We start from the raw sequence: 21,265 nt of genomic DNA, 5'->3' as shown, positions 1-21,265 counted from the left end.
ACTTTGTGGTAAATAGCGAAAACTTAGAAAAATGCACTTTAGTGCATTTTTCCAAGTTGTATGTTACACACACACATGTCCTTTGGACATGTGTGTGCGCAACATCAGTCTACATTTACATTTCAGGGGTGCTACAGGGTGTCCTTTGGACACCCCTGGCACCCTTGAAATCGCATCCTTATTTGGGATTAGCAAATTGCTAATCGCAAATAAGGAATGACTTCCCATTCCTTCCATAGGAATGAATGGGGAGTCATTCCTTATTTGCGATTAGCAATTTGCTAATCGCAAATAAGGAAGCTGTAGAAATCGCAAATAATATTGCGATTTCTACATGAATCCCGTTTTGCGAGTCTTTAATAGCGATTCCTTAATAATCGCTATTAAGGACTCGCAAATCGGGACATTGATGAATCTGGCTGTATCTGCCAAGCAAGAGTTGCTATTGTGGGAGGGAACGGTGTCACAAAGAGGGTATCATTCTGGCATGCAGTCTAGCAGAGGCCTAGACGCCCAACCTTCAGCACTATTTAAAAAAGTCTCGAATCACAAAAGCCTGTGGCTCCATTTACGTCTGACTACTGTCCAGAAAAGGATACCTCGCTCGCAGGCATTAATGGTTACACTACTGTGTAGAAGTGTGCCACAACTTTATATAATTGCACATGAGAATATCTCATGCAGAGGTTTGGACTGGAATGTTCAAAGCATGGCAAAGTTGTGCAGAGGCATCCTATATCAGTCTGTGCCAGAGTGCAGATAGCCTAAGGAGTATCATTAAACAAAATAAAACATAATACTTTTTGGAGTGTTTATATGTAAAATGAGAACAGTGCACACAAATTTTAAAAAGCGTAATTCGCAAAAATATAGTCATGTAAAATAATTTTGACAATGGCTCCTCTTTTGTCAATCAAATGATCTTGTGCAGGAGTTGTGCTAGACTCTTCTTTTACACTTTCATCTGGCTACATGCGGTACTGGTAAAAAACACAAACTTGAAGAAACCAGCTTTGATAACACTTCTTTTTTTCAAACTAGTTTTCATATTGTCTTCACCTAGAATGGCATTCACCAGGTTGACTAAATCAACATGATGAATGTACTTCTTGGAGAAAGTTATTAAATGTAGTTTGATTTGTGCCACTGCCTCACCTATGCCTGATCTTGTATTCCATTATTTTTTCACTGAAGCCATCCTACATTTTGCTCCTTCTGTTTTTTAACATGTTCCTCACACATCCTCCACTCTTCTAACCCCAGTCACTCCTACTCACACAATGATGGTGAGGCACTGCCCCTCCGCCCCATACTTTTTTGTGTCTGATAAAACCAAACTTGACATTTCTATTGTGATATATGACAAGAAGATGAGAAGTATTTTTGTAGATTATTTATTAGTCTTAGTTGCAGGATGGTATCCAAGTACAGCAGCCCCACCAGGAGCAGCCTGCCTGCTGCGCAGCCCATACTCCAACTGCCTCACCTCAACACACAGGCACCCACGCATTCCATTCATCATCACCACACCAACATTCCACTCAGAACAACCATACTGGCTGGGCATCTAGGAGCCAGGGTAACAGAGGGGATGCATGAATACCTAAGCAAGATATAACATATCCTCCCCATTTTAAACTGAAACTAAACTTTAAGTTGCTAGGTGGAAGCAACTATTCACATAAATGTACACATGATGGAAAATAGTTCAAAACCCAGGAATGCAACATAGAACAGAACATTTCTGAAGAACTAAGCAATAAAGTAAAAAAGCAGAGATGATGAATAAATAGATACACAAGAAATATCCCCCATCCTCCCCCTTTATAAAAACAGATAAAAATGTAGAAAAAATGTTGTCTAACATGTCAAAAGTAACTAGACAGTTGACTAGGAAAAACTACAAAACTCCAAAGGCAGAGCAGATACAGACAAAAACATGTGAATACATAGGAGAAATGGGTGCGAAACACCAGACCAAACATCACAACAAAGGGCAGAAAAATGAGTGTGTAGCCACAGGTGCCATGCACCCCTAGAACTCTATCCTTAAAGCAGAGAGGATCAAGTTTAGATGTGGGTGAATGGCACCCCATCAGGGATCCCTCAGGTAAGGGCTTGTAATATAAACTGTGGAATCGGGACAAGAACTATTTAGAAACCCCTTGTGTAATGGGTCAGTAAATTGCACAAATGGGACTAAATCCCATACAGACATACCTAGTGTAAGGGTTTGTAAAGTACAGCATAAAAATGGGACTTACATCCATTTCCATCCCTTAAGTAAGGGAGTATGATGTGCAATGCAATTGTAGGCAACTTCCACCCGTATAACGATTCCTCATGTAAGGCTGTGTAACGTCATACCTAGAAATGTGTGACCACCACTCACTAAAACATTAGGGCCTCCCTCATGTGAAGGTACCTAGGCTAACTAAAGAAAATGAGAAAATCCAGCCAATAACGCATACATGAGGTTAATGTACACTCAAGCATAATACTACAGATTTCTTATTGTTATATTCAAACAAGAAATAATGGCATGAAAAGAATATTTTTGAACAGTGCTAAATACAATTATGACACAACATGACCTGCTGTGAGTGATTTTTCACACATATTTGGCACAGCATTGCAAGTTCATTAGACAACAAGAAAAAGACTTCCAAACACGACCACGAGGAGTACAGGTAATGTTGAGGCATCTCCATTGTTTTCCACATATCGGGCTTGGGAACGGCTCCTTTAAAATGTTGTTAAAAAGTCACAGTATAGTACCAGGTGCCACTAAACACCAGCTTCCATGAACTTCAATTTCATCCACAAAAGCATGGTGACGCACAGCTACAGGTGCATAACCATTGTTACCTAGAATTTTGGCGGCGTCAACCATCGCATCCTTAGGTTCCATCAACAGGTGGGTGCTGAGCCAGCTGCGGTCAAAGGTGACTCTTGCCTTCCCTACCCACTCTGCTAGCTGGCTGACCGAACAGGAAAGACATCAGACAGCAAGGATGAGCCAGCAGTGTATATCCACTGGATTAGCGTGCCACTTCTGAATAAAGATAGTGGCACGCATAAAACAGCATGCTGAGTGGATCCATACACACATGATCACCGAGGACATCTAGCCTGGGCTTCTATTGGAATTCTGTTACGCATATTAGCAAGCCCATTATCGCCGTTTTAGCAGCAGTTTCCTGCTGCTAAAACTGCGATAATTTTAACGAGTTTCTTGCTAATATGCCCCCAAGTCTTTCTGGGTTGCACGCATTCCTTGAACACCAAAAGAAACATCACAGAACATCCCACTTTGGCTCCTTGTTCCCCTGTGCAACAACTTGCTGAATGTGACACCCACCTAGCAGGTAAGCCTAGCGCTCTTCTAGTGCTGTAAAAGAGTTGCATTTAAAATGAAAGCAAAAAAAGCCTCCTTAATGTTGCATACACCAATGTACTTACAGTTAACACACCGTAAAAAGCATTAACGCCTCACACAGTGATGCGGTTAAGATGTAGATTTGACAAATTTGCTCTAGGCCAACGCCGAGTTCAAAAACAATGACTTGACCTAAGTCCAACGGGTTGCTTGTTCTTGTGCCAGATGATTTCTAACAAATCCAGGGGCAGATTTATGAAGGCCTTGCGCCGCCGGTGCGTCATTTTTAACATGGGAAAAAGTGACGCACCGGCGGCGCAAGGCCTTCAGACTATAAATATCCCAAAGCAAGCATGGAGGTGTACGATGAGGCAGGAAGTTTGTCTTTGTCAACATCAACAGGCTCCACAAATAAAACACAACATGGCTGGAATCAGACAGTACCATGAAAGCTGTAACAGCACACAAGAGGAGCCAAACGATGTAAACAGACACATGCCCTGGCTGCAGCCTATTGATTTGGAGGTCACTGGTAGGGTTGAAGGGCATTGTGTCTCTCTCTTTACTTTAAATGTCCTTTAAAGTTCAGTTTTCTGTAGAATCTTCTGTACAACGCATGGTCTGAGACTGGTTTCAGTGGGTATCTTCAGACTTTCGGCGTGCTTTTACATTTCAGCTGCTGTAAATTTCGTAACCTAAGCATATATAATAATTTCTCTCTGTCCTCTCTTTGCTTTAGTATTTAGCTTGAGGTTTTGTCCTTCTTTTCTGTCTTCTTGTTCTTCCATTCTCGGTCAAAGTAGACATGATAAAATACCACTGTCACCCATTTTTCTTATATCGTTTTCCCTCTTTTTCTTGTGTCTGCAAAAAAGCAACCAGCTTTTAGCATGCCCACAAAATAAATTAAATGATTCTGGAACAATGTACTGCAGCAGCAAAAAGAGCATGTTTATTTCTTGGGTAGTGAATAGAACAAAGTGATAAGCATGTTGTGGCACTGAAGAATGAGGGGCAAAGCTATCAATGCTGCATTAGTTGCAGCGGTAACAGGGACCTATTTTGAGTTTTGCAAATCATGAAGGATGTTTTGTCCACCATATTACAAGTACACTAGGCAATAATGCGAATGGGTTCTGCCCATTTAGTAATCCAAGATTTTTTTTGCGTTTTGGTCTCCCAGCTTTTTGGACCTTTACTGTGGATAAGTCTCACTACCTGAGTTTCACTCACAGTAATTTCATGGTAATTGGACTGCATATGTTTACTGCCAGTGTCTCCCTTTTAACATAAGGTCACTGTAATGCAGTTAGGGTGAGGGACACTGGACAGGCTACACATTAACATGTGTGCTCATATTTGGGTGCATGTGAGCAGGCTGCATATGAGAAACTACAGTCAGGAACAGCCTGGTAGCTGCAAACAGGTAACCTGTCTGTAGCAGTCTTAAACTGCAAATTCAACCTGTTGTTAAACCCCTTTCAACAGACCTACATCATCATTAAAATATTTACAAGGCCATCCATATGTAGGCCGTAATGCTCACAAAGGCAGTGTGTAGGATATTTAAAAGTAGGACATGTTGAAATTATAATTGAACATGTTCTCACAATGAAATATCTCAATCCCGTTTTTTTTACACTGCAGCAAGGCCAGCTGCTTTGGGATATATTGTTTTATTTACTAAATGCCAAATTCAGATCGCTAGCAGCTATAGAAATATTTCTTCCACTCATTTAAATTGCAATTTAAAACCATGTTTAAGGTTACATGTGGATCTTAAATTATTATTTGGGAATTACATTTTTTGGAAGTTGCCATTTTTCTGCCAAAGGTGTCTGGGGCCTTTCTGTGATTTGCCAGCTATCTCTGCTAGTGATAGCACTCTTTTTGGAAAACTGCCTGTACAGTGAATTAATTAGTGCTGTTATTGTGTGCTAGCGAACGGTGATTACTAGCCAACACCACCTTATCTTAGACTGCCTTCGACTGGTCTGCTTTGCTATCCGGACTGAGTCTAGAGATACAATGGGGTACCTGGTTCCCAGTAAGGAGACAATTGTGAACCTATTACTAGGGTAGGACCCACATGCTGCACTACCAATAACCCATTATATTACAATGCACTTATAATACTTGAGACAGAACCTAAGCCACAATTGTGATGATCTGTCCTGTTTTCGAAACTAAATATAACCCTAAGGGGTATATTCACAAGAACGTGTGATAACTATCGCAAGAGTAGCATAACACAACTTTCAAAATCGCAGCACATCGTGGGAAAATAACCCTGTGTCAATATGGAATTCACAACAAGGTGGTAGCATGCTATAGTCACCAGATGATGCATTAATATTCTGCGTAAAAATCAACATCACATCGCAAAAATGCGAATTGCGAATGCAAAAAAAATGCGATGTGGCCAATTGTGGTACAAAAATCAGAGCAAACTAGCCACAGGCCTGCATATCCCAGGCGTCTGGCTGAAAAATGCACTATCAAAGAAAGGAAAAAAAAAGGAAAAAACAATTCAAACTGCGTAGCACCATGGATGCATCCAGACAGTGTGCAGAGAACAAGCCGAACCCCACAAGCCCCACGGAGGACCAGCATGGAACCCCGTGTTCAGGGAAGGGCAAGGACAAGAGGAAGAGTAAGACAGGGTTCAGTATGCAGGAAGACCGGATCATCATCACGGAGGTCACAGGACTAGGCCTGGGTGGTAAATTCCGTTACGCTTGCGGAATTTGTGGAATTTGGGTTATTTTGCGTTCCGCGGAGAATGCAGAATTGCCAAAAATTCCGTGATCCACAGCTTTGTGGAAGTTTTTGCTTGTTTGCGATTTCAAAACGCGCGTTCGTGAAATATTTCTTCCCGAACATGCAAACAGCATTTGCAAAAAGGAAAAAAGCATTGTGAACACACAGAACAAGCAATTCCACGTGTTCGCTGAACTTTTGCGTACACGCGGAGATTTTTTACAGTTTTGCATAGCTTTGCGTATCGCGACTACACAGATTACGCCCACCCCTACATAGGACACTACCAACAACTGTCCGTCACCGTACTAGCAACCCAAACGGAAATATGGCAGGGCATCGTCAACAACGTGAATGCAATCAGAGTGTTGAGGAGGTCACTGGAGGAGGTCAAGAGGTGCTGCCATGAAGTGCACAGCCAAACCAAGGAAAAGCTATCTGCCAACAGGAAGGCAGCAAGGGCGATTGGAGGTGGGAGTCCTGTGACACAGGAGGAGATTGATGAGCTGGAAGAAATGGTGGCCACAGTCAGCAGTGTGGAGACGGTGGCAGGAATTGGGGGCCTGGACACAGCATGATATGACCTGATCCAACAGCAACAGGGTGAGTAACGACCAAGGACGGGGGGCTGGGGGAGATGGGCACAATGGCACACATGCACAATTATGTTTAGCACACTGCACACCCACAATGATCATGGAACATGTCACTGATAGCCGTGGCACACTGCAGCACACATAGAAATGCCAAGTAGGCCCCCATCCACAATGTGCCAAAAGGGGCCCCCTTCATATCACCAATATCACAACCGACCCATGCACATGTGCAGAATCCACCAAAGCTACGGCTTTGTGACCTACACAGACTATGCAAATTACACTGCATGCCCGATAGCATGGCAGCAACTCAAAAACATGAGATGGCCCACAAATCAACATGGAGGTAGCCCAGTGCGGATCACATCCGTAAAGGAGCAGGTCACACTCTGACATGTCCACATGCACACACAACCCATGCCGTACAATACACGCAGCAGACGAACAATGCACCAGTCCACAAAATCTGTCCGAAAGCACATATGACAACAGTCAAAAACAAATCAGGCCAAAAAAAGCACACAATTCAAAAGGCACTTCGCCTCTGAGGGATAAGGCTACCCGAAATCAGAGCTGCAGGGGCAACTCCCCTACAATGCAGCACACACACATAGCAATCACAGAACATCAACAATGACGACAATGAGGTACAAAGTGCAAAACCAGCACCATAGGACACGGCTCACAACAGGTCACGCACGTGCGTAGTAACTGTCCACTCACATCTGGCATTGCCTGACACTGTGTGATGATAATGCATGGGTAGTACCACACATCCATCATGTAGTCGAAAAACACATTGACTGCCATCAAATAGCCAGCTCCATCAAAACAGTGACAATGTACTTTGGCATGCAGTCTACATGTAAAAATCTGCAAATCTTCAACATACATGTGCAACTCTGTTAACCTGCATCTCCCCTTTCACATTGCAGAGGGACAAACAACACCTCCTGCAGAGCAGATCAGACACATCTTCAGTGATGATGAAGAAGACACACTGGACATCAGCACCAACACCTTTCAACGTATCATAGATAGCCTCCGCACTTCATCCCCAGAAGCAGGGCATGCCAGCTGGCCCAAAGTGAGCCCACCACCTGCACAGACTACACAGCAGGAAACACACACCACCACCCCCGACCAATACATGGAGTCCCAACAACGTATTTGGCGTTGCCAGGTGGAGTTGGATGACCTGCTGCAGGTGCGCTTCAAACTCTTGGCAGCAAAACTTGATGCCATAGATGGGTGTCTGAATCCCATCAGGGACCACTCACAGTCAGGCTGTGGTCCGACTTAACACCAGGTCGGAGCAGGTGTACATTTTTGGCTGCTAATGCACCTTATCGTGTGTTTTGTGTGGTCATTGTGAATATTGAGGTGTGGTGTTTTCGTGGCCTTTTGCATGAGAACACCTATTCTGCATCTCATTAGCGATAGTTGCAGGGGTCCTTTGTGGTGATGTTTTTTGCGGCTGCTATCGCGGGTAAACTGGTGCTGTGGGCTGTTAACCCCAGCTTGTGATTGGGGAGGTACATTTATCACGACTTTGGCTGCATTAAAGTGCAGTTAATTTTGCGATAGCTCCTTGTGAATATGCCCCTAAGTGTTTTAAGATGAGCAAGAGATAGTAATAAAAGAAGTTGAATTTGAGAATAGGTAATAAAGAGGTGGATAGCTACAATTGTGTACTTGACTCCTACTAAGGAGCCGATTCAGGACCTATTACTTGGGTTGGACCCAAATGCCACAACCTATGACCCATTATCACACAATGTTGTTATAATCCTGGAGACGAAACCTATGCCATGTTTGTGATGATCTGTCCTGTTCTCAAAACTATATAGTCCTAAATGATGGGCATGAGCTTGTAATAAAAGAAGTGGAATTTGACAAAGTGGAATACAGAGGTGGAGAGGATATGTACTGCTAAGGGAGCCTAGACAGTCACAGTAAACCTTATAGAGATCACTACATGAAATTATGTTTTATGGGTGACATGGGTTACGAGTAAAATGCAGCATGGTCAGAATATAAAATAGAGTGAAGAAACAACAGTAAAAAGCTCAAAAGATGATCTTTGTAACCAAAACATTTAGCAATAATATTAAATGTGACAGTTTAACAATTATGTCATGAGTGATATAATATGTGGGGTAATTAGCAGTGCACAGTGAGTTTTTTATATTGTAAAGTAAGTGAAATGTAATATAAAGAAATGCAAAGTAATATATCATTTCAATGTTTAACTACAACATCACTTTAACCTTTGTTTTCAGTGAATTTCTAGGTTTTTTAAAAACGTAAAGTAATATTTCATTACATATGTGAAGCCAACCCCAAGCCTCATTGACTTTGGCTGTGCATGCCATTAGCTTGACAGTAGGGCCTGGCCCCAGACCAGGTCCTGTGGTCAAACTAATGGCGCACATCCAACCCCTCACAGGTCAGACTGCTCACACAAAGATAGTAAACCTATTTATTTCACCTCGCTTCACTAATTGTAAAGCAGGCCTACTCGGGGAATCTCACCGCAGTGCCTTACTTTTATGGGTTCACTGCAGCTTATGCCATTTGTGTGGAGGAAGTTCTATTGTTATTCGGGTCCACTGCTGGTCAGCAGTATAGTGTTCTCCTTTGCATCACTTTTGGGCAACTGTATCTAGCCGATGCCGGCACCGACGAGCTGCCAAGACTTCTTACACAATGTTAGTAAACCTATTTCATTCACCTTGCTTAGCTAATATTAAAACAGGGCCACCCGGGGAATCTGACTATGGCGCCTTACTTCCTGATCCAGGGTGGCTGGTGCCATTTGTGTGGAGAAACTTCTATTGTTATTCAGGTCCACTTCTAGATAGCAGTCTAGCAATCTCCTTTGCATCACTTCCAGCTAGCTATATCTAGCCGATGCCAAAGTGCAGCAAAGGCAAGCCCATCTGCGCCCGTCTGTGTCGCACCATCGCCAGGAGCCAGAACCTCTGCTTCTCCTCCATCAGAGAATAGGTATGCTCAAAGATTTGGGTATTCCTTAGAACAGCTAAAAGAAATGGACAATTTGTATAAAGCTAAGGCCATATGCTGCAATGTTATCTTCCCAGTCCAGGAAGGTCCCTGGCTTGTTCAAAGTGTAGACTTCAAACCATTACTTTTTCAGAAAGTCAAAATCCTCCAGAGCCTAAAACCAAGAATAATAATCTCTTTGGGGCCACTTCAACTGTCATTTCAAGATCTCACCGCCTAGAGGCTATACCTCCCCTCAACAGCTTAAACTGTTTTTAGTCAATGCTGGATCCCTGCCTAAACATGCTGTAAATCTTTGGGATCTACTCTCTTCCTCTCCTTTTGAGATCAGATTTCTTACCAAAAATTGGCTAAGTACAACGTCTCTTCCATCCATTACACTTGCCCTACCTGACAATTATAAAATACTTAGACGAGAAAGGGAATGCAAGATTTGGGGTGGCACTGTCCTAATTTTTAAAGATATTATTAAGGTTGCAATAATTAACACCATCATATGAGATTGGTCAGAAATACGCATTTTTAAGCGTGTCTCCTACTGCAATACCTTCTGTGAAGGCGCGTTAGTCTATTGTCTGCCTGGTCATAAAAGGGACTTTAGTCAATGCCTACTTGAATATATTGCGCCCTATGTGCTTACAGGGCAACAGTTCCACCTGTTGAAAGATTTTATTTATCATGGGGAAGACCCCTTAACCTAGAACTAGCCAACTACATTGTGATCTACCAACATTAGGTCTACATCAACAAGTTAATGGTCCAACTCATATCGTGGGCCACACCCTTGACCTAAGTTTTACAAGCACTTCACAATTTTCCTGCGATTTACCAAAACCTATCCTCTGGACTCACAACTCACTTGTTTGCTTCCAGATTACCACACACAAGGTGAAGGGTAATACGCTCTTTCGTCAAAAAATCTATCTAGACAGTGCTACAAAATTACGCCAGTCTCATGGGCCAAGGAGCAGACGCCTATTATCCACTCCGACTACTCAGACATAGAGCAAGCAATTTCTATCATTAACAGTGCGATAAATTCAGTTTTTGATCAAATTGCTCCTCTTAAACAGTATGGAATGGACTAAACACAGAGAAACCCTTGTGTAAAAGACTAGAAAGAAGGTGGCGCCAGACTAATCAGCCTACTGACAAAAATATTTAGAAACTGACTTTAACCATGTATCATCGCAATATCAAGAACGCTCTCAAATTATATACAGGGAAGCAAATCAATGAGGCTAGTAACTCCTCTAAAACTCTTTTTAAAATACTCAAATCCTTTTTAAACCCAGAGGCAGGCTCTCCAGAACTAAATCTGTCACAATAACTTTGCGACACCGTAGCTAATAACTTAGAAGAGAAAATCAAAGTGATCTACCATAACTTCCCTAGCGCTCTTGATTAGCCTGCTGAGAAGCAGGTAGTCTTTACTTTTCTCTCTGAGGATATTACCATTCTAGGTAAATACAAAGAAATTTCACTAGAGACACTTCAAAACCTTCTGATCTCCATGAAATCTGGTTTACCCATAAATGCCTGTCCTCCTAGAACAATGGCAGACCTCAAATTTGAGCTGGCCCCGTCAATCTGCTCTCTATTTAATGTATCTATCACCAAGGGGAAATGCCATTAGACTTGTAGACGGCCTAGATCAAACATTTTTTTAAAAAAGGGCAATCTGACATTGATGGATCTTACTAACTACCGGCCTAGCTTGCTCCTCCCTCTACCAAGAACATTGTTGGAAAAGCACATTTATAGGTATCTCACAGCTATTTAGAGTCATATAGCTTATTAGACCCTTCTGAGTTGGGCTTTGGACTACTACATAGCAAAAAGATGGCTCTGCTAGGAGTCTTCAACCGCATCAAATGCTCTCTCAATGCAAATGTACCTTCAATGCTGGTGCTGCTGGATTTGTCTGCAGCATTTGATACGGTATCCCATCCTAGGCTTCTTGGTAGACTACAAGAGATTGGGATCCATGGAATGGATCTACAATGGCTGGCTAACTTCCTTTTAAATAGGAACCAAATGGTCATTCTGGGCCCTTGTAAGTGACGAATTATGACTCTGGATAGAGGAGTTCCACAGGGTTCCTGTCTCAGCCCTTTGCTTTTCGATATTTATGAGGCCCCCCTCACAAAAACAGTCAGATCTTTGGGCTTTTGAGATCATATCATATGCGGATGACACCCATCTACTTTTTTCCTTTGAGAAAAATATAACAAAATCTAAAGTATCTTTTTCTGCTAGGATGAAAGCCATTGATACCTGGATGTCCGAAAATAGACTCAAGCTTAACACTGCAAAAACAGAGATAATTCTTTTTGGGGAGAGCCCAACTACTTTGGTCACTTGATTGGTGGCCATCAGAACTGAGTATCTCCCCTTCACCCAAACTAGTGGTAAAAAATCTTGGAGTCCAGCTGGACCAATCCCACACTATGAAAGAACAAATATCTGCCACTATAGGCTCATGTTTTTACATGTTGCGTATACTGAGAAGAGGCTTTCCTTTATTACCACTCTTCTCAAGGAAAACTTTAGTCCAGGCACTAGTTATACGCTGCCTATACTTTGGCAATTCGCTTTTGGCCTCCACGAATGAGAAGTTGCTTTCTAAGATTCAGGTAGTACAGAACACCACTGCACGTCTTATATGTAACCTCCCCCCTGTATCAGCATCTGCCCCTATTTTACAATCCCTACAGAGGTTACCTGTGATAAACATAATTAACTTTAAAATGTGTTGTCTAACTCACAAGGCTCCACATGGTCAAGGGCCTACCTATCTTCAAAGCTCACCCACTATATCCCTTCCAGGCTCCTAAGATCATTTGACAAGGTTTTGCTTAATGTCCCCAGGTTCAGAAAGGCCAGGTCAAGATGCAGATTGTTTTCTTTCCTCGCCCCCAACTATTGGAATAAACTTCCACTGCAATTACGTATTTGTGAAGAATTCTTCCATTTCAGGAAAGTAGTCAAGACTCATCTATTTTAAGAATAGCCCTCTCTATGTTGTCCTTGTCTCAGGCCTTTTTACCCCAGCAGGGATGATTGGAGTGGGTAATAAATCAAAATGACATAACATAACAGGCAGCCAACCCCATGTCATACACAACCATCGGGTGTGGTGGTGTGAGGTTGGCAGTCAGGCCTGGCCCTGGAACAATCCCAGCGCAGACAAGCATTTCCACACCATGCACAGTCAAAGGCTTGGAGTTTTTGCAATTTCTCTCACTAGTCCACGACACACTCAGGCAGAATTAACGATTTTCTCAAAGAGTCACAATATCAAAATATAAAGAGTGACCCTAGGATGCTTGATTCCGGTCCAGGAAAGACATGGCTTGGCAGTTCGTGCCGGACTGTTCCCATGAGGCACAGGGTCAAGGCTGATTTGCATATGGCCATGTCTGAACTGGGGTGGTGTGGAGTGCAACAAAACGATGGATTTAGGCCCAGATCTCTGTACTGGGGTGAATGTATGACATTGTTCTGCATTCTGTCCATCAACTGTTGTTTTTGCCTTTATTAAGGAGTGAGCATATCAATATGGATAAAGCAGATCGATCATTTTTCTCCACTAATTATGAATTTTTTTATTCAAATTTATATTTTAATAATTCATAGAATGCAATGTTTATTAATATAAAAAATATTTAGTAAAGTTTTATAAAAAAGTGTCTGTGAGTTTTTCTTTGAAAGATAGTTTTCAATATTGCATTTTGTGGGCAGGAAAATGTTAAAATAAAGAAACAGAGACATAGATTTAAAAAAATAAACAACAGGTCTCTTAGTCTTTCTTTTAATATTTTTCAGCACAAAAATTGCAATCATTACAATAACCCCAGGAGGACCTTGCACTGCAGCTAAAGAGCATAGACCCCCAACTAGGAGTACTTTAAAAAGTATGGTAAGCTCTTTACTTTTTTTTAATGTTACTCTGGAGAATGTTGCACTATCTGCATACCCATCCCTGAGCCTCTATGGCCCCCAGGTACCCCACTGCCAGGGGTATTTATTTACTATTAAGGGGAGGGGTCATGCAGCTCCCCTCCCCAAGACTTAAGGCCCCCAGGTACCCCATACCCCAGAGCCTATACGGGTTCACTGGTGTCCCCAGTGTGTTTGTGTGTGTGTGTGTGTGTGTGTGTATATATTTATATATATAACTTATATATACATGTGCTCATACTTTTATTTATATATATATATTCACTGAAAAAACATAGGTTTCAGGCACGTTATAGTTAGAAATTAGCATTTAAAAAACCATAGAAATTCACTGAAAAAAACACAGGTTTTAGGGACATTATAGTTAGTTGGACATTTCACTCGTACAAAACCAGCTGTTATAGTTAGTTCAGCCAAATATAACTCACACCCCGCAATGCACTCCTGATGACATCACATATTACATCACTGATGACATCTCAAATGACATCACCCAGTGACTGTGTGTTTCTGTAAAGTTTAAATATGTTTAATATATATAGACCAAGGTGTATTGAAGAATGAGCGGGTGTATGAGTGTCTGAATGAATGATTTAGTAGGTGCCTGACTGACTCTATATTTGAGTGAATAAACGTATCTTATTGAAGGCATGGGTTCGTGACTAAACTGTATGAATGTCTGTATCAGCCTGTCTGTTGGTGTGTAAGCGGCTGCATGGGCTGGTGAACAATAGCTACATGAGTGTCTATTTGGGTTATTGATTAGTTGTCTGAGTTACTGTATGGGTGACTGAGTGTTTGTATGGGTGGTGATGTGTGACTGTGCAAAGATGTGTGAGTGGGTGATTCACTGGGTGTATGGATTCAAGAGTGCATCTGTGATGGACTGTATGGGTGGGTGAGTGTGTGTATGGGTGTGCTGGTGAATGAATGGATGTCTCAGTGGTACATGTGTGAGTAACTACATATGTGAAAGGAAGTATATGTGAGTGTTGGAGTATACCAAACACAAGAAAGGTCCTAGGGGTAAGTTTATCGACCTCAACTGTTAAACCCCCTACACTGAATTGACACCAACCAAAATTAACAGTGAGTCCAAGAGCAGACAATGTACCCAAATATACAAGAACAGCAGGGAGTAGTTTTAATATAAACGAGTTCCCATCAGTCCACCATCGAGACCGCCCTTCATCATCTGGGATCTCTTGTGTTTATAATTAACACTTTAAGGGGTAAAAAAACCTGTGCTGGCAGATGGATACGCCATGCGCAGGAAAAACCACAGTGTTATTACAGATGTGAAAAAGATGGCGTGTATACTAGGGGAACTGAATAGCAGTGCATAGAAAAGGTGTGTGTGAAAAGAAAGAGAGAAAGGCTCTAAAATTAGGTAGTGATCGGGAAAACAATTTTAATAGACACCCTCACACTCCTAAATCAATAAAAACAGTGCAAGATTAGTGGTATAACAAATGACCACTAAAAAAGATGTAAGGTCGACATGTTTCTGCAGACAAACGGAGTCTAGTGATCTCCTGCTGCTTCCTCAGGACCATTAGTGCTACTGCTAGATTAAAATAACATAAACCATATCACCTGAAAGTGTATGTGTATTCATCTTCTCATCCTAAGGGAGAAAAGTATGTATATGAGGGTACAGTGTCATAGATACAAGTAACAGAAAATAACATGCACTATTATAATGTGCTAGTCATAAACAGTTATTGACCAACATCTTGGACCGTCGAGATCGGTCACAATCACCACTACAATCAATTTGTAGATTTAAATTCACTCACCCACGTGATGGGAAGGAACAGCCCCACCTCACCTGGCACGAGCTCAGGTAGTGGATGCACCGCACTATAAAAAAGACAACAATTAAAAAGATGTATCTGCATCTATAGTCCTAGTCCAATTAGTCTCAACACGCACCACACACGGCGTCCCACCCTGTCAATGCCAGGACACACCACCTGGTTGTGTTTCTAACTTATTTGAAGTTGTTAATCGTAGTTATTAGTCGTTAGGTTCAGATGCCATAAAAAATGACAAACCACGCGTTTGTAGCCTTTTTTAAAAACATTGTTGCACATAGTTACTAGTCGTTAGGTTCAGAAATCAAACGTAGTGCCCAGCCACGCATCGCACACACATCCACGCTGACTCACCTCTCCGTCGGTGCACCGGTCGTCCCTCTAAGCTCTCTCGTAGGGAGGAACCGACGCGGTGCACCGACGAGGTTTAAATGCCTCTCTGACTTCTGCGTTCGGCGCCGGGCGTGTCCCGACGCGTGTAATGCGTCATAACCTCAGATGCGCAGTTGGTGGCGCGCTAGTAGTAATGGGAAATGTAGTTCCCGAGAGGTGTTGAACTCCCGCATTGCAGGTTCGAGTCCTGTTGGAGTATATAAATGACTACAATTGAGAGTGAGTGATTGTGAGAATGGCTGTATGGAGGAGTGTGTGTTTGTATCAGTGATTGTATAAGAGCATAAGTATTTGTTATTATCTGTATGAGTAAGTGAGGTGATGTTTGTAAAACTATATAGGTGAGTACATGGGAGTGTGATTACATATTTGCATGACTGACTAGGTGTGTGGGTAACTCTGTGGATGAGTGACAGTGTGTGAGTTTCTATATAGGTATATGAGTGCATATGATATGCATGTACTGATGAGTGACCGAAAGTATGATTGACTGTATGGGTGAGTGAGTGGATGGGTGTGTAGACCTAAGAATCAGTGAGTGAGTATGTAGTTATTGGTGTTGGAGTGTCCATGGTTTTGAGAATGGCAGTCTGTAATTTAGAGTGGGTCTATCAAAGGTTATATGATAGGGTGTGACAAGATGCATTAAATTATCACATGGATGATGTCATCAATGATGTCATTGTTGTGCCATTTGAGATGTCATCAGTGATGTCATGAGTGATGTCACTCACTATGTCATGAGTGATGTAATATGTGATGTCATCAGCTGTGCATTGCGGGGGAACGATATATGGTTAGCGGAACTAACTATAACGGCCAAATTTCACTGGTTTTGTATGAGTGTAATGTCCAACTAACTATAATGTCTCTGAAACCTGTGTTTTTTTCAGTGTATTTCGAAGGTTTTTTAAACGTTAATTTTTAACTATAACTAACCCTGGGCAAAGCACTACACTACGCTTGCGTACTTTGCGATGTTTGCGCTACTTCTCACTACACAAACTGCACGTAGCACTGTGCAAACATGCGTAGCATAGCGTAGCGTAGTGCAGCAGTCATTTTTTGCTTGCTCATGGTCTTCCATATCAACTAGCCCATCAGGTACCTCCAGTAAGCACCACAGAGCTGCGTTGCAAACCGGTGTTCCTAGGCTACGCCCCCTTTTACACCACGCTGAAAACGCAGCTTCTGGCGTACTGCTCCTTGGAGGATGAAGTCCTCTTGTGTCCTGAGGTCCTGAGGACACAAGAGGACCTCATTGCCCCTCCAGCAGTGCACCAGAAGCTACATTTGCAGAGTGGTGTAAAAAGAGGCGTGGCCTCGGAACACCTCTCTGCAACGCAGCTCTGTGGTTGCAGAGAGGTTGTCCGAGGCCATGCCCCTTTTTACACCACTCTGCAATGCAGCTCTGTGGCACTTACTGGAGGTACCTGGTGGGCTAGTTGGCCCCAGGGACCTTTAGGATTCTAGGGGACTTAATCCCCAAACTTACAACATGCCAGGGGGTGCATTTGCACAGTGCTGCAGGGTGGGGGTGGGGACTGATATAACAAGTGTGCAAACACTCCCCCTGGCTCGTTGTAAATTGGAGGATTAAGTGTACTTCAATCTTGAGTGTCCCTGGGGGCAAGCTAGCCCACCAGGTACCTCCAGTACATGCCAGAGCAGCGTTGCAGAGAGGGGTTCCGAGGCCACACCCAATTTTACACCACAAGGTGAATTTTTTCTTTATTACTTTCTTTTGAGTGGGGCCGCGTGGCCCCTCTCCTCAGGCCAATTATGGCCCCGGGGGCCCCATTCCCTGCGGCCAGCCTTACCTTTTTGTTTTTTCTATTTTTTCACAGGGGAGGGGTGTGCATGGCCTCCCTCCTGGGCCACTTCTGGCCCCGGGACCTGGCTGCTCTGTTGGGGACCGTGGGGGGAGCCCCAATGCCCCCACAGTCCAAATCGGCTCCCTGCCTGCTGTGGGAGCCGGCTTTGCTTTTGAGCAAGGGGAGCTGCTGACATGCAGCTCCCCTTGCTCAAAAGCAACTCTGCTTTGCTTCATTGAAGCAAGAGCAGGTTTCCCTCCTCTAGCTTCAATGAAGCAAAGCAGAGTTAGCTATGGCAGGGTGGGAGCTGCATGGCTCTCGGCCTGCCATAGCAAATGGCAATGTCCTGGGGGTGGGCACCCTGGGACATTGCAGGAGCTGACCCTGGGGGGTGGTGGTCCCCAGGGCCATCAATTCCAGGCTCCTGGAGGGCAGCCACGCAGCCCCCCTCCCATCATATGCACAGCCCTGGGGAGGTCGTTGTCCCTGGGACTTGGGGGGCCCGCAGGGCCCACCACAAATAATTCAAGAAAGTCCTGGGGAAGTGGTGGTCCCCTGGGCTTGGGGGGGGTCTGTGAGGCCCCCCACACTTTTTTTTTTCTTTTAGGTACAAGCCCCGGGGAGGTGGCGATCCCTGGGTCAGCAAGGGGCCAAGTGCATAGTTAAGAAAAGCAACAAACAAAAGGAGTATACAGTTCCTGAGGGCATTGAACAAACTTGGGGCGAGATCCAATAGTGGCTAACGAGAGGGAGGATAGGGAATACTTCCTTTCAGAATGAGGGCCCTCACACACCCAGTCCGCTTGGATGTCAAGCTTGGCTACCAGCTGGAGTTCCATGGGGAGGTATTGTCGCTGAAGACCAATACTTCTGTCTTGTCAGAGTTGAGCTTCAGGCAGTTGGTTCACATCCAGTCTGGCACCATGGTCATGCAGGTGGTGAAGTCATGGAGAGGATGAGTAGAGTGTCATCGGTGTAGAAAAGGATGATGATGTCTTGTCATCGGATGATGTTGGTGAGCAGTGTCATGTACATGTTGAAAAGAGTGGGGCTACGGTACTATACCTGTAGGACTTTGCATATCAGTTTCTTGGTCTCTGATGTAAAGGCAGATTAGTGAGATTTCTCAACGCAGCCGAGAAAAAATCCATCTTAAACCAAAGTTCCTCCGGAGTTCAGTGGCAGGCCGAGAGGACAGCATCCTAGGCTGGTGGCCTGTTGCTCAAACACCAGTGATTATAGTGTTACTACATCCTTAGCAAAATAAGTGGTTGCTAATTTCAAGGCTGCTCAGGGAAACCACCATAGAGTGATTAGTCGGAACCCAAAACAATGCACCCTTTTGGACAATAGCTTCCTTAGACTGAGCAATGAACTCCGCATTGACAGCATTACGTATACTGGCTGCTATTTGCACGAGCAACAAAGCACTTTTATTCTATCATCGTGTAACAGTTTCAAACCATTTTAATGTTTTATGGAATTTTAGAAAATTTGCAATTAATGCCTGTTTTCTATAATCTTAATCTTTTAACTGGAACTTGTATTGCAATGGTTTTAGTAACTATGCAAACGTAATAAAATTCTCAAAAATTCAAATGGTCTCTGATGTAAAGGGTGGCAGCCTCACTCTTTGGGTTCTTCCCATAAGGATGGAACAGATCCATTTGAGAGTGGATTCTAATATGCCAAACTTGTGGAATCTTCTAATGAGTGTGTTGCAGGAGATAGTGTTGAAGTCTGCAGAGAGGTCATGGAGAATGAGGGCCTCTGTTTCTCCTCAGTCCCAGATGATTAGAATGTCAGAGGTACGTGCAATGAATTCTATTTCGTGCAGTGGCTATTTCTAAATACTGATTAAGTGTTGTGTAGAAGTCTACGGTGGATTGTTAATTACTTGTTGAAGGGCGCCTCAATCACTTTGCTCGGATAGTGGAGTGGGCAAATGGGTGGGAAGTTGCTCAGTTAATTAGTGTTGGCTGTGGGCTCCTTCCTGCAAGATTCCATTCATCCGGGCAAGTGGCAGACATGACAGAAGTGTTAATGATGTGGATCAGAGTGCTGCTAATTGATGATGTTCCCAGGTTTTACATGGGGTGGGGCAAAGTTGCTGTGGATGTGATTTTGCTGTGGAAATGTTGGATACATTGTTGCAGAGTTGTTGAGATGCAGAGATGTTGTTAACAGTGACTGAGGGAGTGGGGAAATCATTGATGATCAAGAAGATGTCCTTGCACCTATTGGAGCATCCTTTGATGTGGTTCACCAGTGCATTTTCTTGGTGTCTCATATTTGCTTGTGAAAGCCTTTGAGTGCAGCCATGTAGGAAGTTCTGTACGTGGTGTTGTGACTGCCTCTCCATTTCCTTTCTTGCTGTTTACAGTGTTGTTTCATGTCTCGGAGGTCTTCAGTATCCCATTGGGCCTACTTGTTTTACCTACTATGCTTTTTGGGTATGATGGGTGGGAGGGACTCCACGCAGTTCTTGGTCCAGTGTTTGAAGTTGTTGATGTCCTTGTTGAAGTCGTCTGTGGGGCTAGGTTGATCTGTGCTGAAGCAGTATGCTTCTTTGTTTATCCCCCAGATTGAACTTGGTTTGCTGAACTTCACAGGGGTGTTGATTTGAAGTGTGTTGATTTGGAAGCGGATGATGCAGGGGTCAACCCATGTGAGCAGAGTGGTGGAGTTGTCTTTGATGCTGTCGCTAGTGGTGAAGATGGAATCTAGTGCATATATTGCGGTGTTTGTTGGTTCTGAGACAAGCTGGTTGAGTACAACGTTGCTCATGCTTTCGAGAAGGTAAACGTCGTTTAAAACGCGGTGTTTACACCGCACGACCTTTACCACGCTGCCATTACAACGCAAGTCGTTACTACGAATGCGCTGCATGGCGCTGTTGGTTAAGGAATATTGTAATTTTATATTCCAACACCTTCCCTACTGTTACGTGGACTGGTGTTGGAATATAAAATTATAATAATCCTCAATCCACGCCCTCCAACGCAAGTCATTGTAATGACTTGCGTTTTAAAATCCGCGATGTAAAGTACCACGATCAAAATTATCGCGTTGTACTATCATACATCCTTTCGAGAAGCACTGTAGAGTAGGATTTGTTTCTATAGTTCAGGTGAAAGTGGAGGACACCAAGGAGAATGTAGGCTCAGGAGTTAATGTGAGTGGGGTGATAAATTTGGAGATGTGGCTGGTAAAGGTGGCTCACAGTTGGGGTGGGTGGCAGTAGGCTGAGTTTTACTCTGCTGAACTCCGTGAAGTGACAGAAAAAATCTGCCAAGCTCTGCGGAGTTCCGCCATTGGCGCAGTATGTTAAGTCATGCTGCCAGCCCTGATTTTAGGTGCAGAGAGTTTGTCTCACACTGTAAGATCAGCGTGAATGCACTCTGCTTCGTGCCGGTGGGCACTGCTACTTTCTGCTGCTTAAGTAGACATTCTACTCAAATGGCAACTTACTCAATGCAAACTGCAGATTTCTCAATGTGAGCAGTTGCGACCTGT

The sequence above is a fragment of the Lissotriton helveticus genome, chromosome 11 (assembly GCF_964261635.1).
Source record: "Lissotriton helveticus chromosome 11, aLisHel1.1, whole genome shotgun sequence".
In the NCBI taxonomy this organism is placed as follows: Eukaryota; Metazoa; Chordata; class Amphibia; order Caudata; family Salamandridae; genus Lissotriton; species Lissotriton helveticus.
Note: the sequence above shows the minus strand (reverse complement) of the source record.